Consider the following 9,583-nt stretch of genomic DNA (forward strand, 5'->3'; position numbering starts at 1 on the left):
TTCTTTTTTGGTGCATGCAAGTTCCTGTTAGAAAACTCCAATATCCTACTAACACTTGCTGCCAAACAGCAATATTAAAGGGGAAATTTGTAAAATATGGTCAGAATTTTAGCTCACAACGTTATACAAAATGAACTTACACTATCAACAGAGTGTGAAGTACGAACAGCGTTGACGTTATGTCAAAGACGTCTATGAGCTTTTTTGCAGAAGTGTCTACTGAAGTCAGCATTCTAACGAGCTAGCCCCCGACCAAAATAAAAAATAAAATAACATTTTGTACCGCGAGCAAGTTTGGCACAATAAACTCAAGAAAGGAAATTCTCCTACAACCATCTTCTTTACCAACCAGAAATAACACAACTATACACTGTCTGAATTAAGGGTCTCTCTCTTTTATTGAACTAAGACGAGCTTAATTAGCTTGTTAACTTTTTGTAAAACAAATAAATCCTCGGTCCACAGAGTAAGATGTGTAAATATTTGAGCGTGCTGTTACCGTCAGCGGATGACGCCCGACTCTCTCTCAGTTCTCTGCTGCTTCACAACTCTCCTTATCTCCTCATCCCTGGATTCACAGTCCTGGTCAGAGCCAGTGTAGATCACAACGTACTGCATCCATATCCTCTGAACTGGCATCTGTTGGTCTGTGTTCAACTTCACATAAAATAAGGTGGAAAAAACATGGCTTCAAAAATGCATAGTGACAGTCGACAGCAAGGACTTGGGAGGGACATGGTTAAATGGGATCATGTTTTTTAAAAGTTGTGGTTTTCATAAATCACAAACAGCAAGACATTTTTCCTTTCCAAAATCCAGTGCCTATTTAACCCACCGTGCCACCACTGACAATTCTGTTGGTAATTGACTGGTTATGCTAGTAGCAGCTAATGTAGCCTCGAGCTCAGAGGTACGAAGTGGGTTATGGGGGTCTGGTAAGCTTATTTCTCTTACAGTCTGCACACACACACACACACACACACACACACATATATAGTTTTTTTCTTCAACTCCAACGTGTCATCACTCGAGGCAATTTATGCCCTTCTCTCCAGAGCTAAAAGGCTATCTAAAACTTTTACCGCATATTCAGCATTACTCCCTGAGACCTGTAGACAGACTTTGATGCATGAAACTGGCAAAGTTCCCCTTTAAGGTCAGAGCTGCTCCTCGGGCAGTATTATGTTTCATTTTTCATCATCACAGCAAGTATGTGCAGCGATTTTTTTGGCACCTACACTTATAATGTCTATCTTGAATGCATTGATGTGGAAGTGCTGCCAACAACCTGTGCTTGGAATTAGATTAGAAAATAAACAGGACTTTGATTTGGAGCTTGAATTTCTGCAAATTGTTTTTCATACGTCTCTGAAATTAACTTAAAAACAAAGTTTGCCTGGAAGGTAGGAAATCAATGAAAGAACCAGTGGTATGCCTTGGCAATCAAAGTATACATGCTTTGTGGTTTATTGGTTAAAAGACGCTCCCGGTACTTTAAAAATGTGACTTTTCTTAAATACAATGCAAAAGACAAGAGTCCCCATGTTATTTGGGTGAAACAAACTATGCCAACTCACCTAACTAGTGTGCTGACAATGGCACAAAAGTGGCATAAAAGTCTATACTCTAAAAAAATCAAAACGTCTGAGTATGAGTTAAAAAAAAATTGTTTAAAGGTGCAATATGTAAGAATTTTAGTTGAAAACAGTAAAAAAAAATTACTTATCAACAGAATGTCAAGAACTAACCATTTTGACATTATAACATCTGTGTATTGTGTTGCAGATGTCAACCAAAGTAAGCATGCTAACCAGCTAGCCCCAACCCATCTTTGTCTAAAGCTCCTGTGCAAGGTGAGCTAACCAGCTAACGGCAGCTACAGTTAGCAGCAGTTAGTACTCCTCAGTTTGACATTTTTGGAAATACGCTTAGTTGCATTGCGGTGAAACTTAAGCGGATGATTTACTATCACATGTCATGCTTCATAGATGCGATAAGGATAAATCAAGAGCCAGGAGGTAATTAGCTGAACTTAGCCTAAAGCAGGCAGAAACAGCTAGCCAAAACCCCTTCCTGCTAGCATCTCTAAAGCTCAGTAACTGACATGCTATATCTTGTTTATTCAATCCATACTCCAGGAAAGTCTCTGTGCCAGGCCAAAAAATAGTCCAGCGAATAAACCCCCGTGAAACCCCTTCTTCCAGTCTTTATGCTAAATTAAGCTAACCGTCTCCTGGCCCTCGCTACGCATGTAGCATGCAGACACATGGTATCAATCTCCTAACTCCGGGCAAGAAAGCGAGTAAGTGTATTTCCCCTAAATTTCAAACTATTTCTCTAAACTTTTACATGAGGCGGAAAAGAAAAAAGGCAGTGTGGGAAAGAAAAGAGAGCAGGACAGAGATCAAAACGGGTGTAAAAAAGAGAGGGAGTGGACAAACACGGCCAAGATATACGTGACTTATAGGTCTGATTCCTGACTGTTTGCATAGACACTGGGAGAATAACAGCTTTAAGTATGTGCCATATCCAATTTTTAGTGGGCTGTAATGTGTCTGTTAGCCTACATCTGTGATAAATGGCGCTTTTACTTCCCTCAACACATTATCTAATGGTCTAAGCACGGCTGGATGTGAGATACTGTGTAGATAATTTGCCGTATGGAGATATCGGCCTTGCCGTATGTAAACAATATCTGCCATTCCTTTGTAAAACAAGGGGGGAGGGTTAGGGGAGCGGGGCAGGGGGCTTGAAGGACTGAGAAAGTGAAAAAGATGAAGGGGGGGGTGGGACTGGAACAGGATATTTAAGAGCATCAGGAAATAACGATGGTCCCTCAGAGCTCCTCAATAACCTCTACCAGGACAGGAAGCCGCTCCATCAATCACAACAAGGACAGCTCTCTCCCGCTCTCCTCCTCGGGCACTGAAACCACCAGACTCATCGGTGCAGCTGCTCCAAAGTGGCCTGCCTCCCATTTTCATTCCTGTCGGTCCACGAACACACACACACGTGGACATATTTTGCAAACACACACACAAACACACACACACTCACAGCTGGGATTTGGCCAACAAGGTAATTACAGGACTACAGTCGGCGGTGTTGCTAGTTTAGAGCCTTAGACGCTGTTTGATGTGAAAGAGAAAGGTTGATGGCAATGAAAGGATGCAGGACGCTAAATTCTAGCATGTGCTTCTTAAAGCATGCATGCTGATAGGTATTTCTTTAAAGGAATAGTTCAGCATTTTGAGATACATGCTTGTTTGGTTTCTTGCTAATAGCACCATCGTGACTGTATGCTCAGCATAAAGCCTGGAAACAGGAGGGAATTGGGAGCTTTCCTTTGTTCAGTGTTGTCAGGAAGTAAAGCTTTGTTCAAACCAGGTGTAAACCCACTGTGACGTCACCCTGTAGTTTGTGGACTACCTCTCTGAAGCCTTAATTCTTAGTTATGAGTTCTGGAGCCGCATAAGGGCTGTCCCCACCTTTTCTGGGGGTGCCCAGAAGTGATCGTATTTGGACAAGCTGGGGAAGATATCCTGATTGGAGCAGACTGAGAACCAAAGGACTGATCTGGTATCAATCAATAGGTAGCCAAGCCCTAAAGGATGCCCTGCTTTACGGTGTATTTTACACTACATGAGATCATAATGTACAAAATGAACCTCATGCTGTGTTTAAGACGACTTTAGACTAGCAACTGTTACCACAAACATATCAGGAAACTGTTTAGTAAGGTAATTAATCAAGAGAGAATTGGTGTCATTTTCTCATAAGCTTACATACAATCTGACTTGTTTGTGCAACCAGTGGCCATTAGTAAGCAGATTATAGGCACTTCTGTGGTGGCTTCACTTTTCAGACCTGGGGCTTGATCTATTTTTTATACTGTTCTAAATACTTAATAAATATAATATATATAAATAAATATACTTCAGACAGAACTTGTTGTGGCGATTGCAAAGGGAGTAAGTCTAAAGTCCTGAGTGGGTACAGTTAGATGTGTATTTCAACAGGGACAATGCAAACTGATGCAAAGAAGTGTCATTGAGATCTGAGGAAAAACATTTCCCTTATTCAAGGACTTAATGAATTTACTTTATAAATAAAAAGAAAAGGAGACTGGTGGAAAATGACAGAAAGAACTGGAGTTCTTAGGTGAGTTCTGAGATGAGTCAGAGGCTGACACCTTATTGACACTTATTGGAATTGAATTTAAAAGTGGAGTCTTGTTGTCATAAGTGACAGTGACTAGTGGCGAAGTCACTGCTTCTGGCCAAAAAACAATCACAGCACGCACCTTGGACAGAGTCAGACTCTTTGCAGTTTTTAAGCTAAGCTAAGCTAGTTTCCTTGCTCTAGCTGCACATGCAGTGTACAGGGATTCGACTGGAATAGATCTATTCATATGAATCTCTGTATAACTTCAAAAAATGTTTTAAATGTTTAATAATAATGATTGAGTTCTACACAATGTAGTTTCTTTAGTGTAATTAACTAGTCTTTTCCATCAGTTATTTTGTAAAAAAAATAGTTTAATTCCTTAAACCAAATGGAAATGTGTTGACAGACTAAATTTAACGTGTCAATCAAGAAACTGTGGCAGTGGAAAAACATTAGAAGTGCAGGTTTTTTCAGTTTTTGTATCACATGCATGTTTGCATACGTTTGACAAGGCCTCAGTGTTGCAGTCTGGAGCTAGCTATGATAGCATTATGGTCCATCATCTCTCTCTCTCTCTCTTTCTCTCTTTCTCGCTCTCTCTCAACCGGTGGAGAGACGCCATTAAAAATAATGAGCCTTCCTTCACCTCCCTGTGCTTCGCAGCCAGTCAACAGATTCCTCCACACTGGCACAGAGTGCTCACTGTACCCAGGCAGAGGTTTAACAGTTTTTTTTTCCCCTTAACTTTTACAGTGTGAGAAAAAGCCCAAGTTGTAGCGAGTAACCCATTAATGGCTCACGTGCAGGCAGTCTACCACACGATTGGTGTTGTGTCTGAGTGTGTTAAAAGTCGGGTTATTCGTTGGGTCACAAACGGGGCAGGAAATTAAGTTTTTCCACCGGCTGGACACAGTGAGCGGTCGGATCCAAAAAAAAAAAACGACAGCCACTTCTTATATTTTAGCAGCCAGATGTTTTACGGCTCTTTTATTCATTTTTATTATAGAAAAGAGCTGTAGTAAAGGATCTGTGCTTCATTTGTAGTGGAGATGGAATTAATCAGGATTTTGCTCACAGTTTAAGATATAATACTTGAGAATTCTGCATTAAAATGTGTAAAAACTACTAGGCCTTTGTCATATTTTTTGTCCGGTTGTGTACTTACATTATCCCAATGTTCAAACCAAGAGAGATCCACAACTTAACTCACGGTGTCATTTTATTTGGACACCTGTCGCTACGTTCCGGATAAGAAAGGTCAGCAACAGGACTGAACTTCAGGTGAATATGACTAAAACGCTACCTCGTTCATGAACATGTGTGCCTGAGTCACATCAGATGAGATTTCTATTTATCAGTACTGGTGGTTTTTTAATGGTGTGTTCACCACCAGAAAAGCCAGTTCGACTGCAGGTGCATTCATGTTTATTCATGTTACTCCCGCAGTGTTTATCCGCCCCAAACTGCCAGATCGCTTTACCGTGCATTAGCTGTAAGCGTACGTTAGCGAGCACCATGTGTGTCTGTGTGTCTGAACTTAGGTTGTGCATTTCCATCACTTTTGATACACGATTACGTCACGGGAGTGTCTCACCCATCTCTTACACTCTGCAGGGTCCGGTGACGCTCCCAAAGCGACGCTGCATTACATTATCCGTTAATCAATCGCATTCCACATTCAGCAGTGTTTTGTTTCCCTTTTCCGCTTGTCAATAGCTTTGCTGCATTTACCAGGTCAGTGTATTTTCCACATCCAGACCTTTCACATGTGGGACACAGACTGGAGTACACTAAGTGGGTGATAAAGCAGCCTCCGGGCAGCGGCAGAGAGGTCCGCTGGATTTTTACTGTTGAATGACACTGTCTCTCAATGAAACCATCACCGGTCGGGGGCCGTGCGGACAGCTCACATGTTCGGCCGTGTGTGATTACTATCTCGTGCATTTTTTCACAAGGTACGTTTACAGCAAGCCTCTTTAAAACCAGCGCAGAGTAAAGGAAAAGTTGTGCTTTCTGTGGATGGAATCATCTGTGTGGTAAAACCATTTCTAAGTGATTTCAGGGACTGGTTTGAACTTTTGCACTGCTGTTAGCTTCCGTCCTGGAAATCAAAGAACAAGAATCCAGCCAAAGAGCCCTCGCGAAACCAAAGATTGTTGTTGGAGCTGTTTCCACTAAATGAATAAAATGACATTATTATGTAATATAGCCCACCACCATAGTGCTTCTAATGGACATTTTTCATGTTTTCTTCGAAGCACCAGTGTACGTGACACAGCCGATGTCACGGTGACACATGCGCAGAGGCGCTCCATGCCGCTCCAGTGTCCCGTTCTGTTGCTTTGGTGCCTCAGACAACATCCTCGAGTACTCTGCAAACTTGTTTCCGGATGGAGAAGCCTCTTTGGAGGAGCTGTAGCTCCCAAGCCGGTAGCCAGAAACCCGGAACTATCCAGGCAAGAGTTCACCGCGCTTAATGCTGCGTTGCTCGATTTGGTCTGAATGAGGCCTCAGTGCATCTGTTGAATAAATCACTTATATAAATACCTGCAGTTTAAGTGTAGGAGTTCTTAAGAAAACAACTGGAACTACTAAAGGCTAAACAGAGCATATTCACATTAATGTGGGAGCTTGGAAGTAGAAAGGCACATACTGTAGCTATTTTCCTCTACCAGCAGCGTGGCCTTTGCCTCCATCCAGCCTCTCTTGACGGCGCTCGGCCACCTTGCGTTCACATACTGTCACATCTGCGCAACACCCAGAGGTGGCTCCTGCATCAACATGGCTGACAGCCCCCCCCCCCAAAAAAACACTCACTCCCTTTTTGCTTTCTCTTTCGCAGGCACAGACAAGCTCGCAAACGCACAGACGTTTGCAAAAATTCCCCCATGCACAGTCCCATATCAGCGTCTGCGCCAGTGAAAACACAGGGAGCCACTGGCCAATCAAGCGACGGGAGGACAAGGCAGCTCGGGCGGGTCAGAGGCCACTGGAATGTTTATACGTCTAATCATGAATGAGGAACTGTGTCTGCGTATGAACCTCTGTCATTACCATCAGGCTCAAGCGAACTGATCGAGCCAGACCGAAGGCAATGCTCACTCCTTCATCTGTCTGAAACTGAGTTGTTTTCTCTCCTTTCATTTGTTTCTTTTCCCTATCACCTCTATCCTTCCTGCCTCCATCATCTTCCACCTCAGTATCGCAGGTGGCCCCAAGACCACAAGCAGCTGAAAAATGTTGGTTTTCGATCTTAAAGGGACAGTTCAGCCCAAAATCAAAAATAGGTTTGTCTTCTTAATGGTGCAACATGTGAGAATTTTAAGTGAAAACACGAACTAACATCAACGGCCTGTGAAGAAATGCCAGTTTTAAAGGTATGACGCCAGTTATCGTTAGCCGTGCTAACCGGTTAGCTGGACTAACTGGTTAGCTCGGCAAAGCCCCCTTGCTAGGAATGCAAGCACCAACACTCCCCGTTGCTCCGAGCTCCCAGTTTGGACCACTAGACGCTAACCCAGCTAAAGCAAGCAACAGTTGGGGAAAGAGGCTGGCTTGAACGTTGGCTCAGTTAGCCTAGTTTCTCATCCGTGCGTGCTTCCTTCTGTCGGTGATAGGCTGGCGGGTTAGGATGCAGTTTTTATTACCTTTGACTGTGACAAAATCAGCGAACAGGGTGTCGAAAACAAACAGCTGCCATGAGATTCAATTCCGGTCGTGCTTTTGCTGTTCTTGTCGGTGCACAGTAATGTGTCACACAGAAACCTCTTAACTGAAATAACCAAAACTGTTTATCTTTGGCAGAACACTTTGTTTTTATGAAGGGGCCATAACTCATAGTGAGGAGCTGATTGAGAAAATATGTTTCCAGGGCCTTTAAAGTGCTGTAAAAAAAGGGGGGGGGGGGGTGGAATGGCCAGAAAAAGCCGTACACATTGCTTGGTAAGTGTTCTTTAATAACCCCAGGCTTCCTCCTCTTTCTCCGTCTCTCTTTGTGAGGAGAAGTATATCACTCCTACGTCCTCGGTTAATGTTTCATAACCCCTGACCTCCTTCTCATTCCCGAGCCTTTGCCATGCTTGTCGGCTAAGCGAGACGAGCAGTAAAGTTGTCGTCTTCACTGATGAAATGGGTCAACATTTATCTGCAGCCGGCTGGAGCGCGGATCCAGCCCGAGGAGTCACTGACTCACCCATCTCCGTCTGCGTGGAAGAAGCAAGACGTAGTCTTGTTCTCACTGTGACGTAGATCAGAACAATTACAATGACTGCCGCTCTTCAACTGCAAATGCACTGGCCCTTTGCAGAAAGTATAACGTACTGTATTGTTTTTTTCCGGTGGGGGTATTAATTTGCTTTCATATTCAAAGAGAGGGGCACATCTTTTAAAGTGCTATATGTAAGAATTGTCCACCTGCTGAATTCATTCATTCAGCAAACAAGGGCAGCATATCACCAACTGCTAATTGTTCTTTAATATGACTCTAGCTGCCGTTAGCTTGTTAGCTCAGGTAGCCATGCAGCTAGCTGGACTACTGGGTGAGTCTTGGTTTCTACACCGCTGTCACAGGAGCTCTGGACTGCCAGGAGAGACGTTTTCAGGCACTGGGCTAGCTGGTTAGCGTGCTAACTTCAGTAGCCACAAAGCTTCAAAACAGCTTTCCCCCAGCTTCTGTTGAAAGTTGAGCTAAAATTCCTACATATTGCACCTTTAAAGGTGCTTGTTGATGGGCGTGTCAGTATACGCATCTGCAGGTGAGGTTAGGTGAACCACTGCTGAAAGGTCAGATGGCACCACACTTAAATATGCAGCCTGTGTGCCACCTAGGGGATCCACCAAACACATGACTCCTATTAAATCTCATTTGACGTCAGTTTGAGGTATTTATAACCATAAAAAAACAAAACACTTATTACGAGTGAAAGGATTTATCTGTCAAGATTAAGTTTGACTCCCAAGGCAAGACACATTAAAAAACTCCCGATACACAGTGTGGGATTCGGTCTTCGAGTGTTACGACAAGGATCTTAATCGTCCCACCTCTTCTCTGCTGGATTGTTTGTCATTTTGTAACAAAACTCTTCAAACAGTGAAGAAACTCATTACTGCTAATGCGTCTCTTTGGCAGACAGTTTAGCTCACAGGCAGGTACTTCATCAACCAGCGCGATGGGCTCCATGACAGGCTGCGTGTCAGAACCCACCTCCGACTAAAACATCCATACAGTCAGTCACTTTTCACATTGCTTACAGTAATGGGTATTAAAAAAAAACAGCCTGGAGGCACATCCGACGCGAATTATTTATGAAGGAGGTTTTTTATCACGCGGCTGTCGTTAAACATTCTCATCAAAAAATTGCATGAATTAGCCACAGGAGGCGAAAGCTGGCTCGGTTTTTTAATACGGATCGGATGC

The sequence above is a fragment of the Sparus aurata genome, chromosome 14, assembly GCF_900880675.1.
Source record: "Sparus aurata chromosome 14, fSpaAur1.1, whole genome shotgun sequence".
Classification (NCBI taxonomy): domain Eukaryota; kingdom Metazoa; phylum Chordata; class Actinopteri; order Spariformes; family Sparidae; genus Sparus; species Sparus aurata.